This window comes from Mobula birostris, chromosome 3, assembly GCF_030028105.1.
Source record: "Mobula birostris isolate sMobBir1 chromosome 3, sMobBir1.hap1, whole genome shotgun sequence".
Classification (NCBI taxonomy): Eukaryota; Metazoa; Chordata; class Chondrichthyes; order Myliobatiformes; family Myliobatidae; genus Mobula; species Mobula birostris.
This window is the reverse complement of record NC_092372.1, coordinates 41,285,772-41,306,744: the sequence shown is the minus strand read 5'-3', so window position 1 is coordinate 41,306,744 and position 20,973 is coordinate 41,285,772. Positions and strand designations below refer to the sequence as shown.

At 40.1% G+C, this 20,973-nt stretch overlaps 1 protein-coding gene across 7 annotated transcripts in view; it reads left to right on the top strand.

Annotated features, from left to right (window-relative positions):
- The window catches only part of LOC140194989 (ADP-ribosylation factor-like protein 15), a 280,579-nt gene that overhangs the window by 240,110 nt on the left and 19,496 nt on the right, over positions 1–20,973 (top strand). For 2 of the 7 annotated variants that reach the window (XR_011885334.1, XR_011885335.1), the window contains exon 5: positions 5,845–6,035. The exons of 4 other annotated variants lie outside the window; for them this stretch is intronic. The gene's annotated coding sequence lies outside the window, so the exon portion shown is untranslated. The remainder of the gene's footprint in view (positions 1–5,844; positions 6,036–20,973) is intronic. One more of the 7 variants, XR_011885336.1, reaches the window with a different exon arrangement.

The window sequence follows — 20,973 nt, the reverse complement described above, 5'->3', positions numbered from 1 at the left end:
TTTTAATAGCAGTTTTGAGAATGTCCTTGATGCACATAGGCACCTGATGGTAACCTCTGACTAAGACCACTTTCCAGCTAAATGTGCAGAAAAGTTTTGAATATGTGGGTCCAGTTAATGATTGGGGTTGGTGGCCTCAATAAGGTGGTGGTAATCACCACATGAACAGCAACCACCTTTGGACTTGCGGACCATGTGGAGGGTTGGAGTCCAAGGGCTAGTTGCCCTGCATACAATGCCAGGCATATTTCCATGTTAGCAAACTCAGCCTTCGTGCTGGCCAGCTGAGACCAGTTTACGTGCATTGGCATAGAATTGAAGGGGCAAGAAGGGGAGGTGTTGCATTGCTTGTCAGAGAAAATATTACAGCACTGCTTTGGCAGGATAGGTTAGAGGACTCGTCTAGGGAGGCTATTTGGGTGGAACTGAGGAATGGGAAAGGTGTAGTAACGCTTATAGGGTGTATTATAGACCACCTAATGGGGAGCGAGAATTGGAGGAGCAAATTTGTAAGGAGATAGCAGATATTTGTAGTAAGCACAAGTTTGTGATTGCGGGAGATTTTAATTTTCTACACATAGACTGGGAAACCCATTCTGCAAAAGAGCTGGATGGTTTGGAGTTTGTAAAATGTGTGCAAGATGGTTTTTTGCAGCAATACATAGAGGTACCAACTAGAGAAGGGGCAGTGTTGGATCTCCTGTTACGGAATGAGATAGGTCAGGTGACGGAGGTATGTGTTGGGGAGCACTTCGGGTCCAGTGATCACAATGCCATTAGTTTCAGTATAATGGAGAAGGATAGTACTGGACCCAGGGTTGAGATTTTTGATTGGAGAAAGGCTAACTTTGAGGAGATGCGAAAGGATTTAGAAGGAGTGAATTGGAACAATTTGTTTTATAGGAAGGATGTAATAGAGAAATGGGGGTCATTTAAAGGTGAAATTTTGAGGGTACAGGATCTTTATGGTCCTGTTAAATTGAAAGGAAAGGTTAAAAGTTTGAGAGAGCCATGGTTTGCAAGGGATATTGAAAACTTGGTTCGGAAAAAGAGAGAGATCTACAATAAATAAAGGCAGCTTGGAGTAAATGAGGTGCTCAAGGAATATAAAGAATGTAAAAAGAATCTTAAGAAAAAAGTTAGAAAAGCTAAAAGAAAATATGAGGTTGCTTTGGCAAGTAAGGTGAAAATAAATCCAATGGGTTTCTATAGTTATATTAATAGCAAAAGGATAGTGAGGGATAAAATTGGTCCCTTAGAGAATCAGAGTGGATGGCTATGTGCAGAGCCAAAAGAGATTTTGAACAATTTATTTTCTTTGGTATTCACTAAGGAGAAGGATATTGAATTGTGTAAGGTAAGGGAAACAAGTAGGGTAGTTATGGAAACTATGATGATTAAAGAAGAGGAAGTACTAGTGCTTTTTAGGAATATAAAAGTGGATAAGTCTCCGGGTCCTGATAGGATACTCCCTCGGACCTTGAGGGAAGTTAGTGTGGAAATAGCAGGGGCTCTGACAGAAATATTTCAAATGTCATTAGAAACGGGGATGGTGCCAGAGGATTGGTGTATTGCTCATGTTGTTCCATTGTTTAAAAAGGGTTCTAAGAGTAAACTTAGCAATTATCGGCCTGTGAGTTTTTGATGTCAGTTGTGGGTAAATTGATGGAAAGTATTCTTAGAGATGGTATATATAATTATCTGGATAGACAGAGTCTGATTAGGAACCGTCAGCATGGATTTCTGCGTGAATGGTCATGTTTGACAAATCTTATTGAATTTTATGAAGAGGTTACTAGGAAAGTTGACGAGGTAAAGTGGTGGATGTTGTCTATATGGACTTCAATAAGGCCTTTGACAAGGTTCCACACGGAAGGTTAGTTAGGAAGGTTCAATTGTTAGGTATTAATATTGAAGTAGTAAAATAGATTCAGCAGTGGCTGGATGGGAGACGCCAGAGAGTAGTGGTGGATAACTGTTTGTCAGATTGGAGGCTGGTATCTAGTGGTGTGCCTCAGGGATCTGTACTGGGTCCAATGTTGTTTGTCATGTATATTAATGATCTGGATGATGGGGTGGTAAATTGGATTAGTGAGTATGCAGATGATACTAAGTTAGGTGGAGTTGTGGATAATGAAGTAGGTTTTCAAAGCTTGCAGAGAGATTTAGGCCAGTTAGAAGAAGATGGCAGATGGAGTTTAATGCTGATAAATGTGAGGTGCTACATTTTGGTAGGACTAATCAAAATAGGACATACATGGTAAATGGTACGGCATTGAAGAATGCAGTAGAAGAGAGGGATCTAGGAATAATGGTTCATAGTTCCCTGAAGGTGGAATCTCATGTGGATAGGGTGGTGAAGAAAGCTTTTGATATGCTGGCCTTTATAAACCAGAGTATTGTGTGTAGGAGTTGGGATGTAATGTTGAAATTGTACAAGGCATTGGTAAGGCCAAATTTGGAGTATTGTATATAGTTCTGGTCCCCGAACTATAGGAAAGATGTCAACAAAATTGAGAGAGTACAGAGAAGATTTACTAGAATGTTACCTGGGCTTCATCACCTAAGTTACAGAGAAAGGTTGAACAAGTTGGGTCTTTATTCTTTGGAGCGTAGAAGGTTGAGGGGGGACTTGATAGAGGTATTTAAAATTATGAGGGGGATAGACAGAGTTGACGTGGATAGGCTTTTTCCATTGAGAGTGGGGGAGATTCAAACAAGAGGACATGAGTTGAGAGTTAAAGGGCAAAAGTTTAGGGGTAACATGAGGGGAACTTCTTTACTCAGAGAGTGGTAGCTGTGTAGAATGAGCTTCCAGCAGAAGTGGTTGAGGCAGGTTCGATGTTGTCATTTCAAGTTAAATTGGATAGCTATATGGACAGGAAAGGAATGGAGAGTTATGGGCTGAGTGCAGGTCCGTGGGACTAGGTGAGAGTAAGAGTTCGGCACGGACTAGAAGAGCCGAGATGGCCTGTTTCCGTGCTGTAATTGTTATATGGTTAACATCACCTAGGCCAGGCTAGAAAAGTAATTATTTGGCACACTTGAACTCAGTCAGTCCAGAAGTCTATAATAGGTCAGTGTTCACAGTGACATATTTATCATGTGCAGGCAGGTCCTCTAATACACTCATCATTCTGGCTGCAGTGGTGCTACTTAGCAATGCAACAATATAGTAAAATTTGGTATTGTCTGTGGTGAATTTTTGCTAAGCAAGTTGGGCTTCCTTCTGTCTGTGCAAACCGCGTGGTAGCTTGCTGCTCCCAAGACTCTGGCAGATTCAAAGCAACTGTGTTGGTCAACATGTCATTGGCTAACTGGAATAATCCAAGAATGCCAGGGTCACCAATGTGGAATTTTGTGAAACAGTTTCTATTATGAATAATATGTGTCATCTGTCACCCATTACATTACCCTACAAATATCATCAACAAGCTTTCCATAGCACCAGTGTCTAACACAACTTAATTATACATAGGGGTACCAGAATTATCCCTACCCAAGAAATTGCTGGAAAATATTTGATGGCAAAGCTTCAACCTCAGCTTCACTATCTGTCAAAACTGCTAAGTTTTCCGATTGCTTTTGAATGTCATTGATGTTGAGGTATTTTGTTTTAAATCCTCAACTATTTCAAAAATTAACATTATTACTGCAGAATATTATTTTTAATAAACAGTGTTCTTGGCCTTGCAAGTCTAAAATCACAGCTAAAATAACTGGACATGTGGATCCCGTGCTGGTGGTGATTTCCAAATTTTAATTTGAAGTGCAGAACTAGAACGTCATTGAAGTTTCAGAAATATGACTGCAAACAAATAGGAAAGTATCAGTGTTAAGTAGCTCAGACTTATTACTTATAATTTAACTCTCTTTTGTCAGGTTTTAAAATATAGAGTAATTAAGATGATTGCTTCAATTATTAAAAAATATAATATGAATAAGGCTGTCAAAATGTTGCCAAATGGGTTGTTCAACATCAACAATTGATTGGTAAATTGAGAAATGAATGTCAGATACTCTTATGGAAATATACAGTTGCTCAATAATAAGAGAAAATGAAAATTGGCCAGACTAGCAATAATGCTAATTAAAAGATGAGAATTAAAATGAATTTCATGGAAAAGACTAGTGGTTGTATGTACATATCGTATACTTTCCATGTAAACAATTTTTATTATTTTGATACAGCTTTCAAACTATATGGCTTAGCAATGTTGTCACCAGCACTTCAGAGTTTTGCAGCAAAGAGGTAAGCCATTTGGCTGACTATGTTTACTCTTGGCTAGAGCAACCCAAGAATAATTCCACTACCAAGTTTTGTCCTGAAATCACCTTCTGAGTCAATTATTTATCCAGAATGGTTCAGGTCATATTACAGTAATTTTCTGTGCAAATAATTCCTAACCCACTGCAACAGACTACCATTTCAATGTTGAATTTTTGATGGAAGCGTACCTCAAGGAAGAAAATAGAATGGATGTCAGGCCAAACAGATCTTTTAGTAGCAATGGGGCGGAGGGATTTGGATAGAGTATAAAATGAGAAAAGTGATGTGGAATATTTTCACAAATCAAAATAACCAGAGGTATAGTCAATGGTGCAAAGCAATGAAAGGTCAAACAAAAAAGCCAGGGATTTAAGCAGGGAATGTAATGAGTCTTGTGAGAGCTAATCATATGCAAAAGATATAACAATGGCAATTGGAACCAACAATATATTGGCAGTGAGACTGAAGGTGTTCTGGAAATACATTTTGCACCTTATTGTTTGGCTGCACTATACTTTCTTTGCAGCTGTTAAACTTTATTCTGCATTCTGTTATTGTTTTACCTCTAGGCACTGCAAAAAAAAAAGTCTGTACAAACAATATCCAAGACGAGCTTTTTGTTATATCTAAATGCATGTGACAATAATAAAGAATTCAATTAAATTCAATCCCAGCAACAGGCACATCTAACCCTCTCCTTCACTCGCTGCTTTCCAAAGTCTGTGACTCCCTTATTTGCTTGTTCCTCCCCACCAATCATGCTCCCACACTAAATGTTACACCTGTCCCTACACTACCTCCCTCACGACCATTCAGGACCTTAAACTATCCTTCCAGGTGAAATAGCCCTTCACATGTAAATCCAACAGAGCCATTTGTTGTATACAGTGCTTCCCATGCAACCTCCATGGAGAACCAGATGCAATGATGATACCAATGGATTCACATTGGTGAAACCTGACGCAGATTTGGGACTTGCTTCATTCAGCACCTTTGGTCCTATTGGCCAAGTATTTTAATTCCATTTCCATTTCCACTTCCACACTGACATGTCTGTTCAGTCTTCTCTACAGCTGAGGTGAATTTAAACGTGGATTAGAGGAGGACCTCTATTCTATTCTCCTGTTGAAGTCTGCAACCTAAGCGTATGATTTTGATTTCTGTATTTTCTGGGAACCAATTCTCTTCCCCCACCTCCCTCTTTCTCCATTATCCTATTAGCCTCTTCACCTTTCTCTTTCCACTCCCTTTTTACCTGCCCATGCAGTCTTCCTGTCAGTTTCCCCTCCTCACCTTTTTCCCTTTATTCCATGGTCTATTGTCCTCTCCAATCTAATTTCATTTTCTCAGCTTTTGTGTCACTTTCAGCTATCATTTTGCAGCTTCTTACATCATTTCCAACCCCCCAACCCCCGTCCCTAACCTCATATCAGTTCCTCTCTCCTGGATCCACGTGTCACCCGCCAGCCTTCCTACCACCTGCGCCCCCCCCCCACCCCCAACACACTCACTTTGTATACTGGCCATTTTCCTTCTTTCTTTCCAGTCTTAATAATGTCCATTTCCCTCTATAGGTGCTGTCTCACCCTTTGAGTTCCTCAAGCTGTGTATTGTACCAGGTTTCCTGCATCTGGACTGTCTTGTGTCTCCGTCTTACAATCTGACTGTGTGGTTGATTCAGAGGAGGAAAGCCATGGAACTAAACAACATTTCAAGGGACTTGTTGAATGAGCAGAAAATAGTAAATGAAATTCAAAGCGGTGAGGTAATGTATTTGGTGATAGATAACAATACAGGTATACACAAAAGAAAGATAACAAAAATTGTAAAAGATCAGAGATTCATGAAAATGAATGTCTGGAACAGGTAGTTAAGATGGTTAAGAAAGCATACTGGATATTTTTAGTAGGCTACGGAATAGAACAGAAGACCAGAAAGGTCATGTTAAAACTATACAAAACATTACATGAGGTATTATGTATGTGCAGTCTGCCCACCTTTGAATAAGGGGATATGTTTGTAAGTACATCTGAGGAATTTGAATATTGCAGGACCATTGAGGAGCAGGTACAAATATTGGATCTCTCACCTTGACATATCTTGCTAGGTCATGTTTCTGTTATTGTCTGTATTTTACACCTTGTCCACCATCTTCCTGGCACTTGCCTCTTGTATTGATTGGTGCTTTATGCTCAACCTCTGGCCCCTAATATCAGCCAACAGGATCTCTGGGTCTTGATTCATAAACGGGGACACAATCTCTTCCATCGCAGTCCTGCAATGATAGTGACTTTTTAGTAGTGAAGCCTTTTTTTCAGTATTAGCTACGAAAATAATAGCCAGCAATTCTGAAGCGATTTGGTAAAATATTGGCCTAAGCAGTGATTCTCTTAATATGAGTTGTATGTGCTTACAATAATTATCCTAATGCTACAGCATCAATCAGCACAAGTGAATCAGGCAATTCTGCTTACATATAGGTATTAAGATTGTGTATCATGCTTTTTTCATTAGATTCAAGTTTTTTTAGTTAGAAATCAGTCAATTTAGCAACAACTAGTTACCACATTAATGATTTATTTTAAATAGTACAATTAAATAATGTTGGAAATTGATGCTTATTTACATAGTTTTGCTATGAAATAATGAAGAACTTTTCCTTAGCTCAAAACATGTCATGGAATGAATCTTATAGTAACTTTCCTCTGTAGTCACAAAAAGAACTGCATGTTTGGAGTAGTACTTATTGGTTGACATATTGACTTTATTCCAAATAGAGATTTACTTTAAAAAAATAATTCCATTACAGTTTCCAAGCAAATATTAAACATCTGTTATTTTGTTTGAAATGGAAATGTTTTTAAGCCAGATCATTGAAAATCATTGCTATTGTCCATCAAAGCATAAAATGCAGTTTAGTAAAATAAAAAATATATCAGTGTATTATTTTATTAAGATCCCTCCTGATACAGCATCTCATGGCTGTGTTTGATTCTACAGATTCTATTCTGCCCTTGTTTTAACTGTGTTGTTTAGCATTGAGAGGTGACTTAATGGTCCTCAGTCACTTTAAACCTGAGCATTAGTTTCTCCTTACATTTGTGCAATGTGGCCTTTTCTTTCTGCGTCTTATTTTCTCCACGATTCATGTAAAAGTTCCTAGTTTTTGAATTGTATTATTTTCATCTCAAACCAAGTGTCAGCAATATTTTGATTGCACAATGCTAGTACACAGATTACCAGCCAGACTCATTCCCCAAATCCAGATATCTGTGATCATGTCTTTGCTTCACTGAAAACCTATGCTCCATCCACCAGAAAAAGCAGGATATCCCAGTGGCCACCCATTTTAATCCCACTTCCCATTTCTGTTCCAACATGTTAGTCCATGGCCTTCTACACTGCCACGATGAGCAACACCTTGTATTCTGTCTGGGTAGTCTCCACTCTGATGGCATTAACGTTGATTTCTCAAACTTCCAGTAATGTACACCCCCCCCCCCTTCACCATTCCCCATTCCTTTCCATGGACTTCGATCATCAGATTCTCCCTTCTCCAGCTCTTTATCTCTTTCACCAATCCACTTCCCAGCTCTTTACTTCATTCCTTCCTCCCCGCATCTCATCTTCTTACTCTGACTTCTCATCTTTTTTCTCCAGTCCTGATGAAGCGTCTCAACCCGAAACGTTGACTGTTTACTCTTTTCCATAGAAGCTACCTGGCCTGCTGAGTTCCTCCAGCATTTTGCGTGTGTTTTTTGTATTTACAACATCTGCAGATTTTCTCTTGTTTGTGATTGGACCATGTCATCTACAACCTTCTGCACATACAGTTCTGACAGTAGTTATATGAGTACATACATTTATGTGAGAATTTCAGGACCTTGTTTTGCTGAATTATCAGGTCTTTGATAGTTGATTAGCAGATGACCTGCAATTGTAACTGATTAAATTTTCAGTTCAGCATAGGGATATTTTGCAGCATCTTTCAGTGGAAATTTTTCCATGCCCTTGCACTTGAGCATTTGAATTGTAGACTTTAAGCAAAAATCCACCATCTCATAAGCTGGTGTGTGGAAGCTATTTTCCTGTTTCTGGATGCTGTTTTTGATTATGGTTAGCCAGGTGGTACTTACTTTCTTGGTACTAGCAATGCGTAGTCTTTCCTGGAATCTCTAGTGATACATTTTGAGATTGTAAGCCTTAACAAGTAGAAAAAAATGTGGAGGAATGTGGCGTATAATGTTTTTTGGTTTTTTTTGTCTATGAAATTGACCCACTGGTGTATTTGAAAAGTTCTAATGTGATTGTCGACAACAGAATTGTCATGTGATGGATGTTGGAAATGTAGGTTTTTCATGAAATGTGAAGTCCGGTCCTCCTGTCACAGGATGTGAAGCAGAAGTCAAGAGTATGCTCTTGATCTGTGGTCCCAACCACCGGGCCACGGACCTGTACTGGGCCGCAAAGCATGTGCTACCGGGCCACGAGGAAACGATATGAGTCAACTGCACCTTTCCTCATACCCTGTCACACCCACTGTTGAACTTGAACACACGCGAGGTCATTACTCACGCGAGGACATCAGTTGTCATTAACCTACAACTACTGGATGAGTAAAAAACAAATGCCTCTGGAGGATCTCCCAGTGGCCACACATTTTAATTCCACGTCCCATTCCCATTCTGATATGTCTATCCACGGCCTCCTCTACTGTAAAGATGAAGCCACACTGAGGCTGGAGGAACAACACCTTGTATTCCGTCTGGGTAGCTTCCAACCTGATGGCATGAACATTGACTTCTCAAACCTCCGCTAATGCCCCACCTCCCCCTCGTACCCCATCCGTTATTTATTTATATACACACATTCTTTCTCTCTCTGTCCTTTTTCTCCTTCTGTCCCTCTCACTATACCCCTTGCCCATCTTCTGCATCTTCTGGGTTTTTCCCCCCTCCTCCCCCTTTTCCTTCTCCCTGGGCCTCCTGTCCCATGATCCTCTCATATCCCTTTTACCATTCACCTGTCCAGCTTTTGGCTCCATCCCTCCCCCTCATATCTTTTTGGATCTCTCCCTCCCCCTCCCCCTCCCACTTTCAAATCTCTTACTAGCTCTTCCTTCAGTTAGTCTCTGCCCGAAATGTCGACTGTACCTCTTCCTAGAGATGCTGCCTGGCCTGCTGCATTCACCAGCTAACAAGATGGCACAGGTTTCTCTTTCAGCTACCACAATTTCAAGGAGAATCGATGACATAGCGGAGGACATCGAAGCACAGCTGTTGGAATGGCTTAACGAGTCTGATTTCACTACCCGAATCAAAGAAGTTGCTCCTGAATGCCAGTCTACACACTCTGTCACACACAGGGAAATGCTGGCTAGCCTAAAAAATGTCACCTGATCTTAACAGTATATTGAGTGATGTTATTGAAGTTATCGATCACATCAAAGCAAAAGCCCTTAACTCACGTCTGTTTGAGCAGCTTTGCGAGGAAATGGATGCAGAGCACAAACACCTTCTCTTACACACTGAAGTCAGGTAGCTATCAAGGGGGAGAGCCCTGGCCAGGGTTTTCGAGTTAAGAGAGTTGCTACAGAGATTTCTTTCAGGAATAAAGTCACCACTGGCAGCACACTTCAGTGACGAGGAGTACATAGCAAAACTCGCTTATCTGTGTGACATCTTCAACCTGCTCAATGAACTCAATTTGTCACTTCAGGGGAGAATGACAACTGTCTTCAAGTTGGCAGATAAAGTGTCTGCTTTCATAGCCAAACTGGAACTGTGGGGACGGTGAGTGGACAGGGGCATATTTGACATGTTCCCAACATTAGCTGGGATTTTGGGAGAGACTGAGGCTGCACCGTCCTTCTCACAGCTGGTGAACGATCACCTATTTTTGCTGTCGACAGAATTTGAGCATTACTTCCTAACTGCAAATGACCCAAGACGTGCAAAGGAATGGGTCCGTGACCCGTTTGTGAATGTCCCTGGTGAATCATCCATATCAGCGCAGGAAGGAGATCAACTCCTCGAGCTTGCAAATGACAATGGGCTGAAAAGTATGTTTGACATAACATCTCTGCCGGCATTCTGGATCAATGTCAAGGCTGAGTATCCTGAGATAGCCATGAAAGCACTGAAAACGTTGCTTTCATTTCCAACATCATGTCTCTGCGAAGCCGAGTTTTCTGCAATGAATGCAATGAAAACTAAATTGCAGAATAGACTGGACGTAAGAAACCTCCTTTTGACATAATTGACATCACTATATTCATGCGAGGAAATTATGCGCTGTGTTTAATATTAAATTCATTAGATAAACCCTTTTAGAAACAAAATTGCGTGTATTAGCCACTGATAAGTGACTTATTGTTGACTTATCACCTATAATCTGGTCGTGATTAACACCCCCCCCCTCCCCCGCCCGGTCAGCTGGTCCACGGTGCAAAAAGGTTGGGGGACCCCTGCTCTTGACAATCTTGCCCTGCTGTATAAATCAAAGACATGTTTCAATCAGCCATTTGAATTTTGAGAATCAGAATCAGGTTTAACATCACCGGCAAAAAACAAACTTCATTAGTTATTTTTAAAGCTATTTCTAGAGGGTGCTTTGCATTTAGTTATTTATTTTAAGAGACTTTAATTGGCAAAACATACAAACAAGAAGACTAAAACTTTTATTTGACATTCACTTAAAATTGCATTCTCATCTCTGTTTTGCATCATCGTGATGATGACTGAATTTTAAGCATATGTAAGTCCCCTGGACCATCTGCTCCAAATATCTCCTGAAACTCTGCAGAATTGCTTCAATAACTGCACTGGTTAGCTGATAATGTTGAATAATGCAGATACCTTAACTAAAGATAGTATAGTGATTTTCTTCCTTGTCATAAATTAAGTGAAATCTGTTCCTTCATCTTGAAGTACTTCATTAAGGTGCATTTGATCGTATAACTGAGCAACCAGTTTCTAACAGGAAACTAAACCCTCAAATCTTTTATTCTACCAGAGCACGCCAAAACACCTCTTTTGCAACAATTAAATTTAATTTTTTTAAAATTCTGAAGGCACAGAACTTAACCAATTCTTGTAGAAACTAATAAAATTGCATATGCTGCAGATAAAAGCAGCTATTGCAAGCATACTATGGAGTAATCAGTGTTGAAAAGGTTAATGTTTCAGGAGTGAGCCTTCATCATATGATGTTATGTTCCATGTAAAAGCTATTTGTGTCTTTCCAAAGTTAAATATTTTTCTGTGTATTTCCATCTGTTATGATTAACAAAGTGCCTCTTCAATCTTCTAGGAAAGATTATTGAATGATCCAACTATGTGTGGCCTCAGATGCATAAAGTATGGTTGATGTCATATTCAGAAACCTTGAAATGTATTTCTGTCCTTTCATCTGTGAAATAATAAGTGATGTGGGGGACCTGAAGGAAAATGAGAAGAACTAAAATACATCAGAGTAATATTAATTTTAAAAGGTACAAGTGCAATTTTAAAAGGTCTCCGGTTTTCATTGTGGTTCATACAAATGAATGCTTTGGCTTCTATAACTTCCTGATGTCACAATCACAATCCAGAAACAGCACAATAGTCAAGATCCATTAAGTCGGTATCCATTTTTTTTGTTGTGTTAAAAATGATTGAAACTAAACTTTTGTTAAATATTAAAGTAGATTATTTGTATTTTTATAAGGACTAATATCCAATTTAGCTTGTGTTGTAAAATATTTTGATTTGGAAATAAAGTTGGAATAGTGTGCTTTAATATCCCATTTACAGGAAGGACTTGGAAGTTATCATCTTAAGACAGTGTTCAAAAAGTCAGGATAGGATATCACTAAGGGTAGATATAGTTCTCCCTCAACTCTATGTCCCCAAAACCATTCTCTGAGTGCTTTTAAAAAAAAATGTTAGAATAGTGTCCCCACCCAAATTGTGAATCTTGATGCAGAATAATTCACACAGTTCTTGTTATAGATGAAACCTAGGTAGTATCTTAACTGACTGAACATTTTAGTTTCATATGGTAGGTGCTTCAAATGAGATTCTAAACAGTAGATGATTTTAACTTCCCTGGTACTGCCATAGTGCTAAGAGCTTGGATGGAGTGGAATTTATTAAGTGTCTCCAGGAAAGTTTTCTTATGCATTATGTGGATGGCAGTACTAGGGAGGGGACAACATGACCTCTGATTGAGAAATTAAGGTAAAATTGTTATGGTACTTTGGGACCAGTGACCATAATTATATTAATTTTAAATTAGATATGAAAAAATAGTTCTTGTCCACAGTCCTAAGTGAGGCACGATTAATTTTGATACTATTAAATAAGAACTAGTAAAGGTTGATCGGGAGAGGATGTTTGCAGGTAAAAGGAGGTTTTTAAAAGAGAGAGAAGATTTCACGACTAGCATGTTCTTTTTAGAAGAAGGGCAAGGCCTTTAAGATTAAGAAATCCTCGATACTGATAAGACTCTGATCAGGAAAGAGAGGCAGATGTCATATATAGGCAATTGGGATCTTAGAACAGTACAGCACAGTGCGGGCCCTTCAGCCTACAATCCTGTGCTGACCTCAAAATTCAAGTTTACTTATTACATGTACATAAAAGCATACAGTGAACTGCATCATTTGTGTTAACAACCAACACACCCAGTGGTGTGCACAAGGCAGCCTGCAAGCGTCACCACACATTCTGGTGCCAGCATTGCAAACCTACAATGCTTGGCAGAACAACACAGAACACAATAAGCAAAAAGATAACAACATCCTCCCTCTCCCCAATGCACATTCACAATCATCTAACCCTAGCAGAGGCTGGCTTCGTGGGCCTCCAGCCTCCAGCAGCCTCAGGCTCACTGACATTGGACTTCAACTTCCCCAATGGACTCAGAGATTCGCAGCCTTGGTACTCTGGCCAATGGGCCACAATGTCTGAACTTCCAATTCGACCTCTGGGTCTCAATCCTCGTCCTCAAACCCAAGGATCCACCAATCACTGACCACTAGGCCTCAAACTCTGGTCTCACCAATTCCCAAACCCAGGGGTTCAAAGAACCGCATTCTTCTTGCCCAAATGGAACTCTAACTTTGGTACCCACCAACAACTCACTGACCCTGGGGTGACTTCCAGACCGCATCCATTGCTGGTCTTCAAAGTGGAGCATTGACTGAGACCTGGGCCTGATTTCTAATTCCCCATCCCTGTCTCTAAACCTTAACCTGATCTCTAACTCACCTCTTATACCCAAAACCATTTTCTATGAAACTTAAAAAAACAACTAAAACACAACTAAATCTGAGCTACGACTCAACGCATGATCAATTTAACCCTTCTCTTTTACCAACCTATAATGTTTGATTTTCATTTGCATCTATGTGCCTACTTAAGGGTTTTAAATGTCCCTATTGTATAAGCCTCTATCACCATCTTGGTAGTGTTCAACCTCTGATATCTTCCCTAAACTTTTTTCTACTTTGTTGTCTCTAATCTGCCATTGCTCAGTAGGAAAAATGTCCAAGCTTGCTCAGCTTTTCCTCATAAGACAAATTCTCTAATCCAGGACACCATCCTGGTATACTACCTCTGCACCCTCTCTAAAGCTTCGATATCATTCAAATAATGGGGTGACCAGAAGTGAACACAATACTCCGTATGTGGTTTAACAGGTGGGTGACAGGGTGGAGATATGTCTCTACCAAAGGCGGTGTAAGGCACTCCTTCCCTCCGCTAGCCTACAAGTCACCCTTGGGTGAGCTGTAGCACCTGCTTAGTCTCCAACAGGGTCACATGAAACCATGGGAGCAATTGGTGGTCATATGAGCAGCTGATGCTAGAAAGCCTCTAAAGAGTATTGATAATGACTGGGGTCACCTGTCTTGTAAAGACACAGCCCAAAAGAAGGTAATGGCAAACCATTTCTGTCAAAAAATTTGCCAAAAACAGTCATGGTAATAAACCATGATTGCTATCGTCTTAACAGCACGACACGTGATGATGATGATGGTCCAACAGGAGTTAGGATTAAAGTTAGCTTCATTTGTCAAGTCAGCAAGGATTGTGCTGGGCAAGTATCGGCACACATCCAGCACCAAAAAAGTATGCCCACACCTCACTAGGCCTAACTGCAAGTCATTGGAATGTGGGAGGAAACCAGAACCTTCAGAGGAAACGTATGCTGTCATGGGGAGACCATAAAAACATCTTACGGAGAGCAGAGTTTAGAGTTGTATCCTTACTTAGCAGTTCTTGAATACAGTTTCCTAACTATTGAAGATCAACATACTATATGCCTTCTAACTATCCTATGGATATGCACAACAGCTTTGAGTGATCTATGGACTTGGACCCCAGGATCCACTTGTTTCTCCACGTTGCTAAGAGTTCTGCTGTTAATGTTGTACTCTGCTTTCAAGTTCGACCTTCGAACTCCAGCTGCCATTTCTGTGCCCACCTTTGCCCTCCAAGTCATTTATGTTAAAAAAAATCACAAAGAGCAGGGGGCTCTGAACAGAGCTCTGGGGAACACCACTAGTTACAGATCTTCAGGCAGAATACACTCTATCTATTACTACCTTCAGCCAAGTTTCCCTGAATCCCGTGTTTCATGATTTTCTGGTCGAGTCAATCATAGAGAACCTTGTCAAACTCCTTACTGAAATCCATAGGCATCATATCTACTGTTATACCTTCCTTGATTTGTCTATTTACTTCCTGAAAAAAATTCAATCAGGCTCCTGAGGTATGACCTATCTACCACAAAGCCATGCTGGCCATCCTTAATCAAACTATGCTTCTCCAGATGCTCATAAATTTTGTCTCTAAGAATCCTCTCCAATAATTTGCCCACCACTTATGTAAGACTCACTAGTCTACAATTCCCAGGATTATCCCTATTAACTGTTTTGAACAATGGAACAACATTTGCTAACCTATCTCAGAAATACTCACTCATTGCCTGGCAGCCATCTGATGTACAAACACTCCTGTGCCTAGCATCACTTTATGGACATAAAATCAATTTATGTACAGTTTATAAGCTATCTCATGTATTTCTATTTACAGGTTTCCCCCGCCATCTGAAGGTAGAGCATTCCTATGAAATGGTTCGTAAGCCGAAATGTCGTAAAGCGAAGAAGCAATTATCATTTATTTATATGGGAAAATTTTGTGAGCGTTCGCAGACCCAAAGATAACCTACCAAATCATGCCAAATAACACATAAAACCTAAAATAACAGTAACATATAGTAAAAGCAGGAATGATATGCTAAATACACAGCCTATATAAAGTAGAAATACTTTTCCACAATCATTACTGAACTGTTCTCCGTAGCGAAAATCTCACGCAAGCACTGTTGGCAAAAACATGGCGCAAGCGTTCTCCAGTAAACTTTAAGCTATGAAGCTGCCAAATCATACCAAGTAACACGTATAAATACACAGCCGATATAAAGTAGAAATAATGTATGTACAGTGTATTATCACTTACTGGAATTGGGAAAGCGCAGAGCACACTGATGGTGGTTTGTTAGACTGAGTCATCGGAGTTTGGGTGGTGCAGTGGCCCCCACCCTCCAGGCCACCAAGCGATACATTGCCGCGAAGCATGCAGGAATGCAGCGGTAGCCGGGAGGCACACAGCACATCTTTAAGAAAAAAGCCGAAATAAACATGCTAATTAATGAGGTGCCGCCTGGCACGTAATTGTCGGCCCAGATCAGTGCCGATTTCTGATTGCATCGTCTTTGATCTGGGCCGATAATTACGTGTCGGCAGCACCTAATTAATTCGCATGTTTATTTCGGCTTTTTTCTTAAAGATGTGCTGTGTGCCTACTGGCTACTGTTGCATTCTCCACAAATCGGTATCTGTCCGTGGCTGGGAGTTGGCGTGGTGGGACACTGGGGTGTCATCTCGTCATCGTGTGTTTCCATTAGAGCAGGCAGCTCATCTTCTATCTCTGCCCACCCCAATGTCGAAGGTCGAGGTTCGTCGGCTGATGTGGAAGGCTTGCTTGACTGCTGAGCCTCGCGCATTTTTCTATCATACAGTTCTTTGTAAGGACTCAAACCATCCTGCAAATATCCCCTAAACCGACATACCCTTTCAAAATTAAAGTCATACTTTATCATTACTCATTCGGTTTCGATTGTTATCCTTTCCTCTTCCAATTGCATCAGCTCTTCATCTGTAAGTTCTTGGTCATGGGATGCCAAAACCTCTTCAATATCACCTTCGTCAGCTTCCACAAGCCAAACTCACGTTGTCCTTACTTCGTTCACACGATCAAAACGCTTAATTATGTCTAGTTTTACGCTAAGTGTAACACCCTTACGAGCTCTTTCTGGCTTTTCTGACACCTTAGAACTTCTCTTGCTGACGGCTGCTCAATGCAACGTGTTTAAGCAATGCCGTTCCGAATCCGGGGGAGAGCGGCTGCTCGGGGTACGCTCTGCCTTTTATCGCGCGCTGATTTTTTTTTCGTAACAGTGAAAACACCTTTTGAAAGCAAAAACAGGGTACTAATGTAGGTCTTTCGTAACAGTGAGGTTTCGTAAAGCGAACGTTCGAAAAGCGGGGTCACCTGTATTGTTTTTTTTTAATATTCTTGTGTTTTTTTTGTGCTGCACCAGATCTGGAGTAGCAATTATTTTGTTCTGCTTAACATTTGTGTACTGGAAATCACATTAAACCATCTTGAATTTTGTGTAGCACATGTCGTATCTTTATCAGCCTGACTGTCTGTCTCCTTTCTCCAGGTTGCAGTATGATCTCTCTTGATTCACACATTCTTGGAGTTTGTTTTTAAACTGTTGACTAATTTATTTCAGTTAGCTAATTCTCAAATCCACTAAAGATTTAGAACATGAAGAATTTCATTTTCTTACACTTCAATTTTTAGTCCATTTTCTCTGGAGAGAATTGTGCCACTTGTTATCATTGTCATCAACTGAGGACTGTCCAATTTGTGCCAAGTATTTTTTTTGTGTGGATTTGTGCCACTGTTATCTTGTCATGGAAAAGATTCTGTCTCGAAAGCAGGCTTAGTATGAAACAAGTCAGTTTTATGTAGATCGTGCACAAAGGTAGATTATTCTGGTTTGAAGCAATGCAATGTGTGCAATCCATTTTAAGGCTCTGGAAAAAAAATGTTTTGAAATCTCGAATTTCTTCCTTGATGAATTCCCTCAAACTGTTGTCAAAGGAGGAAGTTTAAACAAATATTAGAATTCTGGTCTATCAGTATTCTTCTGATTAATAGCTCAAATCTTTGTTCAGTCCTGGAGCTCAAAAGGATGATATTTTCTTACAATGCCAATTATAATTCTTTATGCTTGAAGGCAGAAAAAGAAACTTGTCCACCATTTACAACACACAAGAGCTGGAAGAACTCAGTATCTTTGGAGGGAAAAGGAAAACTGATGGTTTTGGGTCAATATGTTTCATTAGGACTGGAAAGAAAGAAAGAAAGATGACCAGTATAAAAAAGTGGGGACAAAAGTTGGTGGGTGATAGGTGGATCCAGGGATGAGTTGATTGGCAACTGAGGATGAGAAGAGAGTTGAAATGATGTAAAATGTTGGGGAGTGACAGATGAAAATGACAAAAGGCTGAAGAAGATGGAGTCTGATGGGAGATCTGATCATGGAGCGAAAGGAAGGAGGTGGGGAGAGGAACCAGCTGAAGGAATGTGTGGATTATGGGCAGTTGAAGAGGGTGCTTGCTGAAGGGGGAAGGGGTTAGTAGGGGCTAGTGTGACCGGGAAGAAATTAGGGGAAGGAGGTACTGGAAGTTAGAGAACTTTATGTTCAAGTGTCCAGGTTGGAGACAGCCAAGGTGTAATGTGAGGTACTGTTCCTCTAATCTGCATTTTTGGCAGTGAGAGAGGCAGTAGACAAACATGTTGGCGTGGAAATGGAAAATGCAATTTCCTTGGCTGGTATGCTGAACAAGCATAGATGTTCAATGAAGCAATTTTCCAGTCTGTGTTTGGTCTCTACCAATGAAGAGGAGGCCATATTGGCAGGGTTGATGCATTAAATAACACTATATGAAATTATGTGTGAAGGACTGCTTTACTTGTAAAGACTGATTCGGGCCCTGAAGGATGGTGAAGTATGAGGTGTATGGGTAAATCTAATATCTAGTGCATTTGTGGGGATAAGTGCTTAGAGGAAGATGGGAGAGAGGGAGGTGGGATCCTGTTGGAGATTGCAGAAATAGTGCAGAATGATATATTGGATGCATAACCCCACTGGATGGTAGGTGAATTCTAGGGGAGCTCTGTCCATGTTATGTTTAAGGTTGAGGTGCTGGGGATAGAACAAGGGCAGACATATGAGAAGTAGAAGCGAGCTACATTGATAGCTGTGTGGGGGCACACTCAGTTTTCTGAAAAAAAATTCTGGAGTGTTAAGCCTCATCATGAGAACAGACGCAGAAGAGGGAATCATGTCCTTGCAAACAATAGGGTGGGAAGAATATAGTCAAGGTACTGAAGGAGTCAGTGGGTTTGTAGAAGATGTCAGTACATAATCTGTCTCCTGAGGTGGAGATGGAAACATTAAGAAAGGACAGAGAGATGTCAGAGACAAGTCAAGTGAATTTGATGGCAAAGTGGAAGTTGTTAGTGATGAAATTGATGAACTCTGCACGTGTGCAAGAAGTGGCATGAATTCAGTTATTGGTGTTATGGAAAGGATGATTGGGAGCATTGTTGGTATAGGTTTGAAACATAGATTACTCCATGTAGCCAGCAAAAGCAGGCATATCTGGGCGCCATACAAGTGCCCTTGGCTGCACCTTCAGTCTGGAGTAAGTGGGAGGAGCAGAAAGAGAAGTTGTTGAGACCAAGGATCCGTTCTGCCAGAAATAGTGGGGGAGCTTGTTGGCTCTGTTTTTCACAAAGAAATGGAAACCCTTGAAACCTTCCAGATGGGGGACAGATGCTTTACAGGGGTCTGGTCATCCGTGGGCATCAGGGAATTGAAAGTTGTTGAAGTGGTAGAGGACATGTGTGGTATTATGAATATCAGTGATAAAGGACTGGAAGGAAGGAAGAGGGAGTCGAAGATACAAGGATAGAAGTTTAGTAATGCAGGAGCAGGCAGAAACAATGGGCTTGCCAGGGCAGCCTGGTTTGTGACCCTTGAGTAGGAGGTAGAAATGGGCAGCGGGGAGGGAGATGGGGAACAATAAGGTAAGAAGTTGTAGAAGGGAGATCTCTGGAGGTGATGAGGTATTTTTTTTAAACAAGTTAAGGTGGTGGATATTTTGACTAAGAAGTTATCACTCTGTTGCAAAATTGTCTCCCCCTTTCCCTGCTCTCTCAAACAGTACTACAATTACTCTCAAAATCTCTTCTATATTTGTTTTATTGTATACTGGCCATTGAGTGCATCATGAAATGAAGCCTAGAGTATCTTTGCAAACTTTTCTTCTGTAAATAATCTCCATATTGAGGTAATAAATGCAACTTTCTTTAAATGGATATTATTTGCTCCACTACTGCCTGTTGAGCAGCAATTCTATTTCTTGCCAAAGCAGTTTCTTCCAATTGGTATAATTCACTTTCCCATCTTTCTTCATTGTCTTTTTTCAGATTCTGTGTATGCAGAACAGAAGTTTCATTTTCTTTTGTTAGGTTAAATATAATTGTAGTGATGAATCATTTTCTATTGCTACATTGTGTTCAATTTCAAGTATTGCTAACAATTATATAGCAATTTTAATGTGAAAACTATTTCATGCTTTTATAACTACAGTAACTTGTTGAAGCAAATAGTTATTGCAACATCCTAACAGCGTGAAGATTTGGGTGATCTGAAAGAATGTTCAGTGGAACACCACAAGAACCTGCTCTAGTTTTGAATATAATATCCATAAGCTTACAGGAAACTGCCAATTGGAACCATGGTGCTTTTCAACAGAGGACCATAACTTATCATGTGATATCAGTGTGATACGGCGTTAAATCTTATAATCTTTTTACTCAGAGAGGAGTGAGCTATGTGCTGACCCATACAGAACCACAAGTAAACCATGCAGATACATATGAATAGTTGGCTGTTGCTATTTTTTGTTTTGACACATCATGACTGAACTGAGCAAAGTTCTTTGGCTCATCAGCTTTTTGGATTTCAGTCTATTTTGCTTTCTTACTCTGAATCCAGTTTTGTTAATCTTTGAAGATTTCCTTGTATTTATCTTATTCTTAACTTACTGCCTTATGGTTTTTAAGTTAATACTTTGTAAAAATAGAGGATTACTTTTACTTTACAAATTTCTCATCACTTTAAAAGCAGCAATAGACAGTTCATAACTCTGATGGCAGAGAGGAAGACGCTGTCCTAAATCATTGAGTGTGGGCTTTCAGATTCGTGTACCTCCTCTCCAAAGATAGTAATGGGAAGAGGGCATGTCCTAGATGAGTTGAGTCTTTGGTGGTGGATAAACTTGATGTCACCAAATGATCAGTTATTTACTGCAGCTTATTTTTTGCTGCTCTTATGCATAGACAAATGGCATTGCTCCATTGTTCTAATTTTTAGATTAACAAAATGCATTATGATATACTGATCCAAAGTAACATTTAGAAGGTGGATGCTTAACCTTAAATACTTCAGAATGGTATTACTAGTACTAATGAAATGCACTGAAAGGCTGCCTTCTGCCTCAGAATTTTTCT